The sequence below is a fragment of the Prionailurus bengalensis genome, chromosome D4 (assembly GCF_016509475.1).
Source record: "Prionailurus bengalensis isolate Pbe53 chromosome D4, Fcat_Pben_1.1_paternal_pri, whole genome shotgun sequence".
NCBI classification, from domain to species: Eukaryota; Metazoa; Chordata; class Mammalia; order Carnivora; family Felidae; genus Prionailurus; species Prionailurus bengalensis.
In genome coordinates this window covers 23,246,344-23,265,367 of record NC_057359.1, presented here as the reverse complement: position 1 = coordinate 23,265,367, position 19,024 = coordinate 23,246,344, and positions in this window count along the sequence as shown.

Sequence of the window (19,024 nt, the reverse complement as noted above, 5' to 3'; positions counted from 1 at the left end):
CTTCTTCTTTGGGGGACCTCAATCTTTTCCCTTACTTTTAACTGTTGGGATAACGCCCACCCACATTATGGAGGGTAATCTACTTTACTCAAAGTTTATTGATTTCAACGGTAGTCACATCTTAAAAAATGCCTTCATGGTCAACATTAACATGGGTGTTTAACCAAAAACAGGGTACCATGGCCTACCCAAGTTGACACATAAAATTAATCATTGCAATATTATTAGTTAATTAATATTATTCAGCACTAAAAAAAAAAAAAGCTATCAAGCCATGAAAAGACATGGAAGAAACTTCAATGCATATTACTAATTAGTATTATTATTAATTTAATATTATTGCAAGTGTACAGATAAGGAGATAAGTTTTGTAAGACTTAATCTAACCAAAGTAATCAGCTACCACATATTGGCCCTCACACTAGAAACCAGATGTTTTTACTCCTCATCACATGCACATTCCACCAGTTATATTACCTCTTACACTACTGCAGTAGCTTTCAATTTTTGTGGAAGTAAGTTTTAAATTACCTCCAATGAGAGACCCAGAATCCAAACAATATTTAGCTCTGACTTCATGGCCAAAACCTCAAACCTGCCCAATGTCAAGAGCATAAAACTCCCTTTGAGGGGGTGAATGCTGACACATATAATATGAGCCTTCAAGGGTAGACTAAGACATCAATTTTAGAATGTCACTCCAGAGAGTACTTCAGAATTCACAAAAGCTACTTCACCTTTCAACATGAATTTCCAAATTCCAGAAGTATTTCTCAGCACACAGAGCCAGACAGCACAGAACATAAAATTTTACATCAAAAATGAACCCTGAGGTAAAAGACAATGTCAAGAGAATGAATGAGAAGACAAGCCACAGATTGGGAGAAATATTTGCAGAAGACACATCTGATAAAAGACTATTATCCAAAGTATACAAAGAACTCTGAAAACTCAACAATAAGAAAACAACCTGATTAAAAAATGGACCAAAGACTGTAACCTCACCAAAGAAGATAGCTGATGGAAAATAAACATATGAAAAGATGCCCAACACCACATTGTCATTAGAGAAATGCAAATTAAAATAACAATGAGGTAGCACTACACACCTATTAGAAAAGCTTTGGCCCAGAACACTGACAACACCAAAGGCTTAGAAGGATGTAGACTAACAGAAATATTCCAGAACCACAACTTTAGCTGTCTGTTTGTAACTAAATGTCTACATGGTCTTTCCACTCAGATTTTGAAACCAACCTTTATATTTAACTTGTCCAGAATCCAACACATAATCTCTTTCCCTGCCAAACCTGGCCCTCATAATGAATGGCACCATCATCCATCTATCTACTCAAGCCTTGAAATTACCCTTGATACCTTTCTTTCTCTTCCACTTTGATACCATGTAACCAATCATAAGGTCTTGCCAATTTTACCTTCTAAATAACTCTTACATTTTTCCCCTTTTTTCCATTTCCAGTGTTGCCTGCCATCTCAGTCCAAACTACCATCATACATCAACTGGACTATTTCTCTCACTGTTCCACTCAAATCCTTTCTGGCCCCCCACCCATTGCAGTCAATCTGAATAAACTTTATAATTGCAAATATAATTGTGTCATTCCTCCCATAGTCAACTATGACTTCCTAATAGATCTTCCTTCAACCTCCAAGACCATGACACTTTACATGGCACTGTCTCTCCTCATAATAGTTCTTTCAATCTTACACTATTTGTGTGATTATTTTATTAACACCTAAATAGAATCCATATATGCTCTTTGACCACCATAATACGCCAAGTATACATGCATTCAATAAAAAATTCAATGTATATTCTTAAATGAATATATACATATTTAATAGAATGAGACCTCTAAGAAATATTAATCTTGCATCTTGATTCCCTCCCAAATGGTCTAATATTGCAGAAATTGAAAGTCCAAATAGTTTCTAAGGTCTCTTCTTGTTTATCTAATCTGTGTTTCTAAAGGCTACTGTAAACAGCAAAGAAAACACCCCCCCACCCCACCACAGGGAAAGTGTATATGACAACTCTCAAGAGGACGTTAAGGGACCCTTTGGCTGATGATGAAGACACAGAGCTATATGTATTTACACAAGAGAGAGGAAAAGAATGTGAGGACATGCAAGCCATATCCCCTGAAGAATTCAAAGAGAACTTCATAAAATATGAGCTTGGTTTGAGAATAAACCCAGTGAGGAAGGAAGTGACTTTCTAGGATTTTAAACAGGGAAAGCAAGAAATAGAATAATCCAAAAGAATTACAATAAGAGCAACAAGAAGGCAGGCCACTGCTTCAAGAAAGTCTAAATGAAGGATTCCCCATATTCAGAGCCATTAAGAACTAGATTGGCAGACTTTCAAGGGATCAAAAATTTGGCAGGATAAGAGAAGGAGGATTTGCCAGATTAATATACCAACCACTGACAAGAAATCTGTCTATGTTAATTAAGCATATTTATATACATGTATGTTAACAGTTCTTGTCCCATATATCAGATAATCCCAGGACAGCTAGGAGAGGAGAATATAACAGTCCTATAATATTCAATAATATAATGATATCTGGATAGTATATTAGTACACCAATATGAGTTTTTCATTTATAACCAAGTAGATACTAAAGCATAAACAGCTTTGTTTTTTAAGAACTTTTAGATAAAAAGACCTAAAAATATAGCAAACGTAGATGTTACCACATGAAAGAGGGTCCCTTCATCAATTAAATAAGATTTAATATTCCTCTGAAGTAGAATACCTAAAGTTAGGATTTTTCTTTTTGAAAAGTAAGGTATGGAGAAATCTTCTGGGTAAAAGTGTCCAACTGAGAGTACACATTTCCCCTTCCTTCTTCTCCAGAACCTCTTAAAACTATTTTGAAGGAATAAAAGAGGTGTAAATCTATAATAGAGAATTATATTCTCTAAAGTTTGAGGGAGTAAATTTTCAACAAATACCTAAGATAGAAAAGAAATAAAAGAATGTCAATAACTGAAATAGAAAGGAGAAAGTTACAGACTAGAATATTTGTGAAGAGAATTTTAGTCATTGAGGGAGTAGAATCTTGGAGTTACTGTGAAATACAAATCAGCCAATGAGTGGATGGGGTTTGGAAGTGGCCTGAAAAACTAGGGTTAATAAAAGGTCTCTCTATATGAATGATCAACCCCTCACTTTCTTCTCGTACATCCTCAGTCAGGAATAGCTTCCCACCCACTCATTTTAGAGTTAAGACTACTGGTTGATTAGGTCTACCTGTACACACGGAACTCAGAGGGCCTACCTACTTTCTCATTCTAATATATGAACAGATACCCATACATTAGAGGTCATTTGAAGAAAACTAACTACATGAAAAATAAAGGCCAAAGTGAACAAATAGAAAAACTGAATCTGAAGGAAACTGATTTAAAAAAAAATTAATCTCTCATAGATAATACTCACAAATGTTCAAGAAGACATGTGAGCTAAAAAGAAAAACAGAATGCAATGAAAAAAGCAAAAATCAGAAAATGAGAAAATGGTCTAAAATATTAAAAGCATGATTGAAAAAAAATTAAAAGCTGAGGAATTCTTCCAGAATGTGGAACAAAAGATAGAAATAAACATATAGAGAGAATCAATCTAAAAAGTCAAACATGTGACGAATAGGAATTCTAGCGAGAACAGAAAAAACAAAGGAAAGATTATTAGCAAAATAGTAATAAATGAAAATTGCCCAAAGCTGAAGACGTAAAAATTCAAAAGGATCTAACAGACATTAACAGAGAATCCATGCTTAAACACAACTTTATGAAATTTCAAAACAAAAAGGAGAGAGAAATCTAACATCTGAGAAACAGAGAGGATAAACAAAACACAGCACCTACAGAGGAACAAGAGTCAGGCTACTGTCAGAGTTCTCATTAGAAGTAGCAGCGAGAAGACAGTTGGGCAAGATTTTCAAAATACCAAAAGAAAGTTTTTCAATCCTAAAAAACTACACCCTGACAAATTTTCAGATAAATGTAAAAAGAAAACAAATCATTTTTTGACATAAGGCCTCAGAAAGTTTACTTATATTCTGTAGAAGTTGCTTAAAGCTATCTCCCAGCAAAATAGGAGTGAAAACCAAGAAAGATGATGTAAGACACAAAGAACAAACAACAAACCAAAAAAATACATGAAAAGAAATCCCAGGGTGACAACCTACAAAGCAATCTGTGCAAATTATAACCAGAATCATTTGGATCCAGGAATATCTTCAAGACAAAAAAAAGGGTATGGATTATAAGCATTAGAAAAAGTAAACAAATAGCTATAAATCATCATAGGTATAATAAAGTAAGCATTTATTTCTTAAGGGGGAAGATGGCAATCATAAATCCTGGGTGGGGGGGAATGTATGGGAAAGAAATGGCCTAATATAAAACAAAGTAAAATAAAATATAATAATTGAGCAACTGATGGAGTCTATGAAAGAGGTCTCTTCAATTTTATTCTTCATGTTAAGTGATAACATCGAAACTGTAGAGACTGAAATGTAATCATAGCACATATTGGCTCTCCAATGAATAACTTATATAATAGAGAGCAATACATGTAATGGTCAAAGGAACCATGGCAGAATACAAAATGGCCACAATTCTCCACCTTTCTCTATAAGCACACTACTATAACATAACTTTCTAGCAATTCCCAACAACAAGTGAAGTCTATTTCCTTTACTCTTGAATGTGGGCCAATTATGTGACTTCTTTTGCCAATAGAAAGCAGCAGAAGTGACAGTGTGCCATTTCCAAGCCTAAGCCTCATGACACCTGGCCTGCTTCTGCTCTCTCTTTCAGAACCTTACCAGCAGTCATCTGAGCAAAACCAGACTAGCACTGGGTGATGAGATACACATGGCTACTCTTCCCCTTTGCCCCAACCAATATCCATCTAACCTGCAGAAGCAGGGTTACCTCAGTGCCTACAGATGCTGGAGCAAACCAGCCAAACCCCAAAGAACTACTCATTTAAGGCCAGACCAGATTGTTGGCCCATAGAATCATGAGCTAAAGAAATGGTGCTGTTTTAAGTCACTGAAATTTTGGTGTGATTTGGTACATAACAAAAGCTAACTCAAAGGGGTGTGTGGTGACTTAGTCAGTTAAACATCTGACTCTTGATCCTAGCTCAGGTCTTGATCTCAGTGTCATTAGTTAAAGCCCTGTGTTGGCCTCCATGCTGGCCATGGAGCCTACCTTAAAAAGAAAAAAAAAAAAGAAAAAAAGAAAAAGAAGACAGAAATGCACTGAGCAAGACTATACTAATATAAATCATGACCACCACTTTTAGTTAGTTAACTTGCCAACATCTCAGTTTCCATACCTATAAAATATTTTGGGGGGACTAATTTATATGTGTAAAGAAATCTGAGCTATTGTATACAAAGCAATTAGAACGGTGCCTGGCACATTGTAAGCAATCAATTAGCTATTATTATTTAAAACAGACAAAACTTGAATGGTATTTATTAATTTCTAACATCTAGAGTTATGCACAAAACACAGACAACTTAATAACAGCTATAGAATGGTATGAAAATGTTAACAGTCTTGTGAAAAATGCAGCCTTCAGAGGCTGGGAGGTAGAAAAAGGAAGGAACAGGTGGAAGGAAGGGTAGGGGGTTAATATATTCATCATATAAAGTGATGAGTCTAGAGGCACTGTCTAAAACTAAAAACAAAGAAATACAACTAAAATAAGTAGAGGTTATATGAAAATGTATCTTTATAAAGGTAAAAAAATGAGAAATTGAACAGTGATATAATTTTCAAAAATTAAGAAAATGGGGAGAAATAAAGGTGGGAGATGGCATCCTCATATATCCTCAGTTATCATCTATTATCTGTCATAGCAAGAAGAATGAAAAGTTTAAAGGTGAAAACTCCAGAATTTGTGCTCAATGCATATTTACTTACAGATGTAAAACAAAAAGTCCAGGTTGCCTCTGCAGACTGGGATGGGAAAAGGTGGAACAATGAAAATTCTTCTATCCTATTAGTTTTCTTAACGATGTGCACATAATTTTGATAATTTTTTTCTTTTTTATAAAAGAAGGTACAAAGAAGATTCCCCAAACCATCCATACTTCCTAGCTTTAGGTTTACAAAATACAATGTTTTTCAAAATCACAGTCTGGTAAAATTTTATAATATTCAGAACCTAAAAGGTTGAAAACCTTCAGGAAAGCAACTTAAAAAATTTCTTAATAAATGACTTACATCTTTGTTTGCTGGGGATTCAGAAAGTTAAAATTCTGGATCCTAAGTGAGGTGCATTTCATGCCCAAAAACTAAAAGAGAGGAAGACCCTCTCCTCTACTGCATGCTTACTTTATTGCCCCTCATTTCCTAGAAACTGTGTCATTTCTCTCCTCCCACTGGAGCCTACTTCTGTAGTATCTCCTATGTCCCATTGCTACCCCTGCCACACTACCCTTCCTCTGAAACATAGCAAAAAGAGCATCACCTTGGAAGAAGATATCTGAGTTTAGTCCCAGCTCTGATACTTCTGCTCTATGTGGCTATGGTAAGGCTACTTCTCCTAACAGAAAAGCAATGCCTCCCTGACTCACTGTCTTTCAGAATTACATTGAATTGTATATAGTATTTGGATGTACATATAGAGAGCAAGTGATGCACCACTTTTCACAGTAATTATTTAATAAATAGGCATTTCCAGGTTACAGAAGGACAATGAAGAAGATGCAGTAACATAATCAGAACAAAAATTTTCCTTTACCTCCTGGGATCCCAAGTTCCTTTTAAGCCAGGAACATAAGGAGATTCTGGAACTCTTCATGCTGTAGTCACCAGCACCACATTGGCCTTTGCAAATCCTCTCTAAAGGCAATCCATGGACAGCTTTATCTCTGCAACAAAGTTCACACGTGGAGATGTAAAAGGTTGACTTTTTCCAAAACATTTCTGAAATCATTCCTCAGAAGGGTAAAAAGTACTGGGACATATAACATTTACTTTAAAATAGGTTCATGGGCAGAAATTTACTTAATTTTTGTATAGTAAAAGAAATGGGCAAAGATCTCAAATGCAAGAACAGAGAAAACATTACTTGCCCAGCCTGTTTGGAACAGTGGATGACTGCCAAAACAGAGACCCTCTGGTCCTTAAAAAAAGGGGTTCTTAGGGGATTGTGGTTGCAAAATCACTAATTACATCATTATGTGGGGGAAAAAAATCTACAAATTTATAATTACTAAAGTACCTGGAAAAAATACCACATACTTAATAATGGTCTGGGTGTTATAATTTGGACACTTCTAAAGCCCACTTCCCAGGGCTGCTATGTAAGAACAGTCATGATTTTAACACATTTTGCTGTAGGTTCTTATAGAAGTTCTACACTCAAAATGAAGTCAATAAGCTACTACTTTGAAAATCATTCCTTAGAGGTCTGTGTTTTTTCCAAAGATTCTATCACACACCCTGACATACAACTTATTCCCCATGAACCATTCAGATTTGCAAACAATGTTACCAATCACAATTTATCTTGTCTTCCCTAGCCATGACATGTCTTTATGTTCTTTTATCTCAGACTAAAGCAGTGACAAGAAATTTCCATTAAAGGGATATTTTATTTTCACTTTTCAGTCTTTTCAGAAAAAAAAAAGATGTTACCTCCCACAGAAATGCACAGTATTATCATTTGCCATTAAAAAAAAACAATCTGTTATTATTCAAGAGCAAATGATGCATGTGGGAGAAATAATTGTAGAAATGCCATGTTTTCTCTCAAAAAGATTAAGTACAGGTAAAGGAATACTAAGACTGCTGCTTTGGCAAATACACGTGCCTGAAGTGAGCTCCTCATCCCACAATAGGAAAGCCAAATTCAAACCCTTTCAGTTCCATGCATCAAAACACATTTAAAAAGAAACAGAAAAAACACTGGAAACCCAAGGAGTAATGATGAGTGAAATACAAAAGTATTGGGGCGCCTGGGTGGCGCAGTCGGTTAAGCGTCCGACTTCAGCCAGGTCACGATCTCGCGGTCCGTGAGTTCGAGCCCCGCGTCAGGCTCTGGGCTGATGGCTCGGAGCCTGGAGCCTGTTTCTGATTCTGTGTCTCCCTCTCTCTCTGCCCCTCCCCTGTTCATGCTCTGTCTCTCTCTGTCCCAAAAATAAATAAACATTGAAAAAAAAAAATTAAAAAAAAAAAAAAGAAATACAAAAGTATTATCATTTTGTCTGAATTATTCAATATTTGAATATTTGAACTTAAATATGAATGAGGGAGGCAGGAATTCCAGAATGGTGAAGTGAGGAGCTCAGATGACACACTCCTCAGCAAGCAACAAACTAGTGAAAATTATATAAAGTCTCTGGAAATTGTCCTAAGAGCATAAATCAAACACAGAAATATCAATTCAAGAAAATATATTAAATCGTGGTAAGAACACCAAGAGTCTGTGGGGTTTGGGCCTTGACACATTCCATTATGTACACATTATGCACCACCCCCTCTCCAGGATACAGAAGGGTCTACTCCAGGCATGTGTGGCCAAGAAGACAGACTCCTTCTCCCCCAGCACCCAATATGGGGCTATAATTTCAGCCAAAGCAGGGTGCTCATGCCTCAGCCCTTTGTTAAAGAAGTTCTTTTCTGGGTGGCATAGCTGAGAGGACCAGGTCACTCTTCTACCAACTGGCTCCACTCGGGGTGGAAACTCTACCCTAGGAGAAGTAAGCCAAGAATACTAGGGCCCCAGCTACCCCACCCCAGATCACTCATATGACAGATACTCCATGCAATAATACCAAGGGTTACTACCCCTCTTCACTTAAGAGAGGTTCAGGGGAAGGGGTCACTCTAGAAAAGCAGGTCCCTGCCCCCAGTTCCAGGGCAGTAACTCTGGGGTTCTGGCCAGCTAGAAAGGCAGGACATAAAGGCAAAGAGCTCTACAACCCTGCTTGGAGGGACTCACTTTATTTGGAACAAGTAGAGAACTCCATTTCTAAAAGTGTGGCTATGTTTCAATAAGGCTTTATTTACAAAAACAGGGATGTTAAAGTTCAAACTAAATGTTCAAATATAAACTTGTACATAAATGGTCACAGAAGCAATATTTTAAAAAGCCAAAAGGAAACAACCCAAATGTCCATCTGATGATGGATAATGTGGTATATCCATACAACTGAATATTATACAACAGTAAAAAGAAAAGTACTGATACATGCTACAACATTGATGAACCTGGAAAACATTATGCTAAGTTAAAAGAATCCAGGCATTATTAAAGGTCACACATTGTATAATTCCCTTTATATTAAATGTCCAAAATAAGCAAATCTATGGAAACATAAAGTAGATTAGTGGTTACTTAAGGATGGTGGGAGGAGATGTGAAGGAATGGCAAGTGACTGCTAATGAGTACAGGATTTCTTTAAGGGGAGAAAAAAAATATTCTAAAATTTTATTCTGGTGACTGCTGTACAACTCTATGAATATATGACAATAAGTTGTATTGTTTAAATGGGTCAATTTTATGATTTATGAGTTATATCTCATAAACTTATTTTTTTAAAAGAATCTATACTGACCCAAGGTCATATTCTCATCATTACTTTTTAAACTGCTCTTTTCTTGTAACATTTCTTTCTTCTAGAAGTGAAATATACATAATTTTTATTTAATTGATAAAACTGATTAGTAGAGTTTTTTAAGTATAAATAGATTCACTAAAAATAAAACATGTGAATAGGGAAGAGTGGGAAAAGGTTAGGGGTGAGAGATAGATTTTCTTCCTAATGTAAGGCTGCAAGATCCCACCCACCCTCACTCCCACTGCTACTATGGTCTAAAGCTGTTCTGGGGACCCACTACCAGCCCAATAAAACCTAAAAAGAAGTATAAAACTGTACACAGGCATACTAACCATCTCTGCAGACCCCTGGCTGTCCAGCCCACTTTATGTAGCCTGATTATCCTGACACACTGATCTCTCCCAACATTTCAGGAGCCCTTTGCCTGCCCCTAGAAGGTCACCTATCTTCTATAAAATGCTTAAGCCTATTATTTTCCTTAGGTCAGTTGGATGTGGTTTCCCCAGGTTCACTCCAGCCTAGGAACATAAAAGTACCATGGGAAAACGAAATTTGTAAATTTATGAATGTTGACTATCAGATGCACTTTGGAGCATTAATATAGTATCCTTTACATTAAACATGGGATTTCTACATATAATGTTAAATATATGTGCCCTATTTTGAACTGTAACTATTTTATTTGCTTTGAGTCTGTCATGGGGGCAAACATAGAAAGACTCTACTTACACTTTTCAAAACCTGCATTTGTCACAAGCACTGAGTTGCTCTTGCAGAAGCTTTATTATTCAACACATTAAGTAATGAATCTGAGAAAAATTAGTGTTCATTGTGTTGAAAATAAAATAAATGAATATTTATGTGTTAATAGCTTTAATATCTATTAAAGTCTGCTAGAATGATGTTTTTCACTAAAAATAGTTTGTTCAAATACATTTCACCAAGGAATATTTTGATATTCTAGTACTGTATTTAACTAAGATTCTCTATGATGGTATTTTTTAATCACTTGAATTTACATCACCCAAAACACAATTTGGAAAAAATCCTCTGGTAACCACTTTGTACACTTGAATTAGCCTTATAAACAGGAAGCCACATTTTATCATGAGCAAAAATCTCTGAATATAAGGAAGAGTGGTTTTGGTTTCTCATGTCAACCTCTCTATGTTTAATTAACTTCCAAACTTCACTGAATGTATTTGTTTTCATTCCTCCTATTTATTTTTATATCTCTTAAAGCACACCTATGATCTTAGGTTTAAAGAGACAGGAGAAGACTTGGAAATAACAGTTAATGAAAACTTTTAAAGTAGTCATGCCAATGGAGGGGGAAAATGAAGTCTTGTCTAGACCCAGTCAGCTCTGTTTGACCTAGTTAGAGTTAAATGATATATCAATGGGAAATTCAAAGTAAGCAAACTACGCAAAGTTCTGCAAAAGGTAGCTCTGATGACTTGAGAAGAATGACATCTGATCCTTCTAAAGAAAACACATTTCTCATGGCTGTCAGCGTACTAACAAGGAAGAGAAGGGAATAAGCTAAAGCATAAATATTACTATTCCTAGAGGATGTCCTTCAAGAAAGGAAGGCTTTGTCTTGGCTGTGTTTATATAAATCTTTGGAATATGTGACCAAAAAATTCACATAAATGCAAGTCACAGCCAATGAAGTAGAAACTAGTTCAATATGTCCAAACACAAACTCCAGGCAACCACAGAAAAAAAAATATCATGTTCTCTTGGAGCTTCCATAGTAAATAAATAATGAAGATGACATTGCTAAGATTGTACAACAGTGGTCAGACTGCAAATGTGACTTTAGTTAATAGACTGACCAAATCAGAACCCAAGAATGTGTTAGAAAAGAGCTGCTACGAGATGGGTTAGTACATATTTTTTGTGAAACAAGTCAAGCACTTACAGTGAGTGGAACTAAACGGTACTCTAAATTGAATAAAGTTGAACTATTTGCAGAAGATGGCGGTGTAGGAGGATGTTGGGCTCACCTTGTCCTGCTGATTGCTTAGATTCCACCTACATCTGCCTAAATAACCCAGAAAACCACCAGAAGACTAGCATAACAGACTCTCCAGAGCCAAGCGTAGAAAAGAGGCCTACGGAAGAGGGTAGGAAGGGCGGAAAAGCAGTGAGTGCTACACGAACTGGCGGGAGGGAGCCAAGGCGGTGGAGGGGCAGCCCATCGGGCAAGGGAGAGCCCCTGAAGTCTGGCTTGCAAAAGCGGAGGGGCCGGAATCCATGAGTTCTGACAGCCAGCGGGACTTAACATCTGGAATGGTAAAAGTCAACAGCTCTGCTCTGAGAGAGCAGGCAGGGTGAGAGGATGCCAAGAGGGAGAGTTGTTGAGCCCCGGAAGGACAGAGCTCATAGGGGGAAAAGCACTGGCAAGCGCCATTTCCCTCTCCCATCCCGTGGCCAAAATTGCAAAGGGAACCGGTTCTTGACACCAAACTTGCTTGCACCGCACAAACGCCCAACACTGTGCTTCTGTGGATCCATCCCTCTGACGGGCCTGCCTCCCTCCCAGTGCTGCAGTGCCCCTCCCACAGGGAACCACTGGGGGCAAAGCTAGCTCAGCCTACCCCTCCTGCCCCTGTGCACCCTGTGGATCCACCCCGGCTAATACATCCTTGGCCAGATCCCACCGAAACAGTACCTGGCAGTGTGCAAGCAGCCCAGACAGGGGCCACACCACTCCACAGTGAGTCCTGCTCCTGGGAGAGGGCAACACAAGGTACACACCAGTCTAACTGTGGCCCCAGGGTTAGGCTGAGGGCAGACATTGGGTCTGACTGCGGCCGGCCCACCAACACAAGTTTCTCCGGACAGCACAGGGGAAGTACCCTGCAGTTTGGAGCTACCGCAGGGGCTAACCAAAATGACGAAATGGAAGAATTCTCCTCAAAAGAAACTCCAGGAAGTAGCAACAGCTAATGAATTGATCAAAACTGATTTAAGCAATATAATGGAACAAGAATTTAGAATAATAGTCATAAAATTAATTGCTGGGCTTCAAAAAAACATAGAGGACAGCAGAGAATCTATTGCTACAGAGATCAAGGCACTAAAAAATAGTTATAAGGAACTAAAAATGCTATAAATGAGGTGAAAAATAAAATGGAGATGGCCATAGCACAGATTGAAGAGGCAGAAGAGAGAATAGGTGAATTAGAGGATAAAATTAGGGAAAAAGAGGAAGCTGAGAAAAAGAGAGATTTAAAAAAATCCAGGTGTTTGAGGGAAGAATTAGAGAACTAAGTGATGCAATCAAAGGAAACAACATCTGTATCATAGGAATTCCAGAAGAATAAGAGAGAGAGAAAGGGGGTAAAGGTGTATTTGAACAAATCATACCTGAGAACTTCCCTGATCTGGGGAAGGAAACAGGCATTGAAGTCCAAGAGGCACAGAGAACTCCCTTCAGACATAACTTGAATTGATCTTCTGCATGACATATTATAGTGAAACTGGCAAAATACAAGGATAAAGAGAGAATTCTGAAGGAGCTAGGGATAAACAGGCCCTAACGTACAAAAGGTAGACACATAAGGGGCACCTAGGTGACTCAGTCGTTAAGCATCCGACTTTGGCTCAGGTCATGATGTCACAGTTTGTGAGTTTAAGCCCCACATCAGGCTCTGTGCCGAGAGCTCAGAGCCTGGAGCCTGCTTCAGATCCTGTGTCTCCTTCTCTCTCTACCCCTCCCCTGCTTGCACTGTGTCTCTCTCCCTCTCTCAAAAATAAATAAACATTAAAAAATAATTTTTTTAAAAGGTAGACACATAAGGGTAGTAGCAGACCTATCTACTGAAACTTGGCAGGCCAGAAAGGAATGGCAGAAAATCTGTGATGGCAGGAAATGTGACGAACAGAAAAAATATACAGCCAAGAATCCTTTATCCAGCAAGTCTGTCATTCAGAATAGAAGGAGGGATAAAAGTTTTCCCAAACAAACAAAAACTGAAGGAATTCATCACCACTAAAACAGCCCTACAAGAGATCCTAAGTGGGACTCTGTGAGTGAAATGTTGCAAGGACCAAAAGTACCAGAGACATCACTACAAGCATGAAACCTACAGACATCACAATGACTCTAAACCCATATCTTTCTATAATAACACTAAATGCAAATGGACTAAATTCTCCAACCAAAAGATATACGGTATCAGAATGGATAAAAAAACAAGACCCATCTATCTGCTGTCTACAAGAGACTCATTTTAGACCTGAGGACACCTTCAGATTGAAAGTGAGGGGATGGAGAACTATCTATCATGCTACTGGAGGTCAAAAGAAAGCTGGAGTAGCCATACTTATATCAGACAAACTACACTTTAACTTAAAGGCTATAACAAGAGATGAAGAAGGGCATTATATAATAATTACAGGGTCTACCAATCAGGAAGAGCTAACAATTATAAATGTCTATGTGCCAAATACAGGAGCCCCCAAATTTATAAAACAATTAATCGCAGACATAAGCAACCTTTTTGATAAGAATTTGGTAATTAGAGGGGACTTTAATACTCCACTTACAACAATAGATAGATCATCTAGACACAAAATCAATAAAGAAACAAGGGCCCTGAATGATACATTGGATCAGATGGACTTGACAGATACATTTAGAACTCTGCATCCCAAAGCAACAGAATACTTTCTTCTCAAGTGCACATGGAACATTCTCCAGATAGATCACATACTGGGTCACAAAACAGCCCTTTATAAGTATAAAAGAATTGAGATCATACCATGCACACTTTCAGACCACAATGCTATGAAACTTGAAATCAACCACAGGAAAAAGTCTGGAAAACCTCCAAAAGCATGGAGGTTAAAGAACACCTACTAAAGAATGAATGGGTCAACCAGGCAATTAGAGAAGAAGTTTTAAAACATATGGAAACAAATGAAAATGAAAATACAAAAATACAAACACTTTGGGATGCAGTAAAGGCAGTCCTGAGAGGAAAATACATTGCAATCCAGGCCTATCTCAAGAAATAAGAAAAATCCCAAATACAAAATCTAACAGCACACCTAAAGGAAATAGAAGCAGAACAGCAAAGACTTCCCAAACCCAGGAGAAGAGAAATAGTAACGATCAGAGCAGAAATAAACAATATAGAATCTAAAAAAACTGTACAGCAGATCAATGAAACCAAGAGTTGGTTTTTTGAAAAATAAACAAAATTGATAAATGTCTAGCCAGGCTTCTCAAAAAGAAAAGGGAGATGACCCAAATAGATAAAATCATGAATGAAAATGGAATTATTACAACCAATCCCTCAGAAATACAAGCAATTATCAGGGAATACTATGAAAAATTATATGCCAACAAACTGGACAACCTGAAAGAAATGGACAAATTCCTAAACACCCACACACTTCCAAAATTCAAACAGGAGGAAATAGAAAGCTTGAACAGACCCATAACCAGCGAAGAAATTGAATCAGTTATCAAAAATCTCCCAACAAATAAGAGTCCAGGACCAGATGGCTTCCCTGGGGAATTCTACCAGACATTAAAGCAGAGATAATACCTATCCTTCTCAAGCTGTTCCAATAAATAGAAAGGGAAGAAAAACTTCCAGACTCATTCTATGAAGCCAGCATTACTTTGGTTCCTAAACCAGACAGAGACCCGGCAAAAAAAGAGAACTACAGGCCAATATCCCTGATGAATATGGAAGCAAAAGTTCTCAACAAGAAAATAGCAAATCAAATTCAAGAGCATATAAAAAGAATTATTCACCAGGATCAAGTGGGATTCATTCCTGGGTTGCAGGGCTGGTTCAATATTCACAAATCAACCAATGTGATACATCACATTAATAAAAGAAAAGATAAGAACCATATGAGCCTGTCAATTGATGCAGAAAAAGTATCGGACAAAATTCAGCATCCTTTCTTAATAAAAACCCTTGAGAAAGTCGGGATAGAAGGAAGATACTTAAACATCATAAAAGCCATTTATGAAAAGCCCACAGCTAATATCATCCTCAATGGGGAAAAACTGAGAGCTTTCCCCCTGAGATCAGGAACACGACAGGGATGTCCACTCTCACCGCTGTTGTTTAACATAGTGTTGGAAGTGCTAGCATCAGCAATCAGACAACAAAAGGAAATCAAGGCATCAAAATTGGCAAAGATGAAGTCAAGCTTTCACTTTTTGCAGATGACATATTATACATGGAAAACCCAATAGACTCCACTTCTGCTAGAACTGATTCATGTATTTCAGCAAAGTCGCAGGATACAAAATTAATGTACAGAAATCAGTTGCATTCTTACACACTAATAATGAAGGGACAGAAAGACAAATAAAGAAACCGATCCCATTCATAATTGCACCAGAAGCATAAAATACCTAGGAATAAACCTAACCAAAGATGTAAAAGATCTGTAGGCTGAAAACTATAGAAAGCTTATGAAGGAAATTGAGAAGACATAAAGAAATGGAAAAACATTCCGTGCTCATGGATTGGAAGAATAAATATTGTTAAAATGTCAATACTACCCAAAGCAATGTACACATTTAATGCAATCCCAATCAAAATTGGACCAGCATTCTTCTCAAAGCTACAACAAGCAATCCTAAAATTTGTATGGGACCACAAAAGACCCCGAATAGCCAAAGTAATTTTGAAGAAGAAGACCAAAGTGGGAGGCATCACAATCCCAGACAGCATGGTATTGGCACAAAAACAGACACAGAGACCACTGGAATAGAATAGAGACTCCAGAATTGGACCCACAAAAGTATGGCCAACTAATCTTTGACAAAGCAGGAAAGAACATCCAATGGAAAAAAGACAGTCTCTTTAACAAATGGTGCTGGGAGAACTAGACAGCAACATGCAGAAGAATGAAACTATACCACTTTCTTACACCATACAGAAAAATAAACTCAAAGTAGATAAAGGACCTAAATGTGAGACAGGAAACCATCAAAACCCTAGAGGAGAAAGCAGGAAAAAAACCTCTCTGACCTCAGCCGCAGCAATTTCTTACTTGACACATCTCCAATGGCAAGGGAATTAAAAGCAAAAATGAACTATTGGCACTTCATGAAGATAAAAAGCTTCTGTACTGCAAAGGAAACAATCAACAAAACTGAAAGGCAACCGATGGAATGGGAAAAGATATTTGGAAATGACATATCAGACAAAGGACTAGTATCCAAAATCTATAAAGAACTCACCAAACTCCACACCTGAAAAACAAATAATCTAGTGAAGAAATGGGCAGAAGACATGAGTAGACACTTCTCTAAAGAAGACATCCAGATGGCCAACAGACACATGAAAAGATGCTCAACATCACTCCTCATCAGGGAAATACAAATCAAAACCACACTGAGATACCACCTCATGCCGGTCAGAGTGGCTAAAATGAACAAATCAGGAGACTATAGATGCTGGCAAGGATGTGGAGAAATGGGAACCCTCTTGCACTGTTGGTGGGAATGGAAACTGGTGCCGCTCTAGAAAATGGTGTGGAAAAAAAAATTAAAAAAAAAAAAAAGGGGCGCCTGGGTGGCGCAGTCGGTTAAGCGTCCGACTTCAGCCAGGTCACGATCTCGCGGTCTGTGAGTTCGAGCCCCGCGTCAGGCTCTGGGTTGATGGCTCAGAGCCTGGAGCCTGTTTCTGATTCTGTGTCTCCCTCCCTCTCTCCCCGTTCATGCTCTGTCTCTCTCTGTCCCAAAAATAAATAAACGCTGAAAAAAAATTAAAAAAAAAAAAAGAAAATGGTGTGGAGGTTCCTCAAAAAATTAAAAATAGATCTACCCTATGACCCAGCAATAGCACTGCTAGGAATTTATCTAAGGGATAAAGAAGTGCTGATGCATAGGGGCACTTGTACCCCAATGTTTATAGCAGCGCTGTCAACAATAATAGTCAAATTATGGAAAGAGCCTAAATGTCCATCAACTGATGAATGGATAAAGAAGTTGTGGTTTATACATACAATAGAATGCTACTTGGCAATGAGAAAGAATGAAATATGGCCTTTTGTAGCAACGTGGATGGAACTGGAGACTGTTATGCTAAGTGAAGTAAGTCATACAGAGAAAGGCAGATACCATATGTTTTCACTCTTATGTGGATCCTGAGAAACTTAACAGAAAACCATGGGGGAGAGGAAGGGGGGAAAAAAAGTTAGAGATGGAAGGAGGCAAACCATAAAAGACTCTTAAAAACTGAGAATAAACTGAGGGTTCATGGGGGGTGGGAGGGAGGGGAAAGTGGGTGATGGGCACTGAGGAGGGCACCTGTTGGGATGAGCACTGGATGTTGTATGGAAACCAATTTGACAATAAACTTCATATTAAAAAAAAATAAAGATATTTGAGAAGAAAAAAATAAATTGAATAAAGTTAATGAAGCTATGAAGTGTAGTGAAGCCATAAGTTCTTTATTAATGGTTCAAAAACAAAAGGAATGACAATGGTCCTAACTCACATCAGTGGGGAAATAGCAAAAATAACCTCTTCTCCAATCCCAGTCATGTGAAGATCTTCGATATGTGGTTTACCTCAACAGACATTCTCAGGCATTAAGAGAATGTTTTTTTGGAACATACATAGCTCATCTCATGTATAGAAAGTAAAAAATTAACTCTAGTGTAAGTCTACTAATACTGAAAGCAATATTCCCAAACACCTATGATTATATAAGTCATATGTCTCTGAGAAATAGTAAATAAAAGGATCTAAGTACAACAAAATAGTCCAAATTTGGCATCATTCTAAGGTCATTCTTTAAAATCAACTGCCTCTGTGCCTCTCTCCTGCTCTCTATGTATACACATGTATATGTATATATTGTTTAGTGGATCACAAAATTTATTTGAGAAATATAGATGTGGCAACAGTATCTCTGTATTTACTTAAAGGCTTTCCCCTCAAGATATTCACATCATTTCCTACCATATCTCTTAAAGAGGACTATGAAGTCAAGATATTTGCAAGAGTACACTATTTTCCCAAACCTCATAGAGTATAACTATGTCCCGATTAAAAGTAAGACCTCTTATTTCACTAGTGGTTCAGACTGTTCACAAAGGATCTCAGGTCTCACTCAATAATTCTTAGGATTGCCTCAACCATGTCTTATAGGAGTTCACAAGCAGTCCTCCATATAACCAACTAGGCTCCACCATGTTCTTCCCATCCTAACCCCCTTCACTGATGTCTACTGCTTGAAAAATAACATAAGGGCAGTTTACTAAATTCAATGTAGCAGCAGCTCACCATGAAGATTTGATGTCTATGGAAGGACACTGACTCCTGTTGCTTGCAATGGTGACTGAAAAATCTTGTGAAGAAAATGATACTAATTTCCCCCAGAGACTTCAATATTCTGAAACAGCTGTGTGCTTTC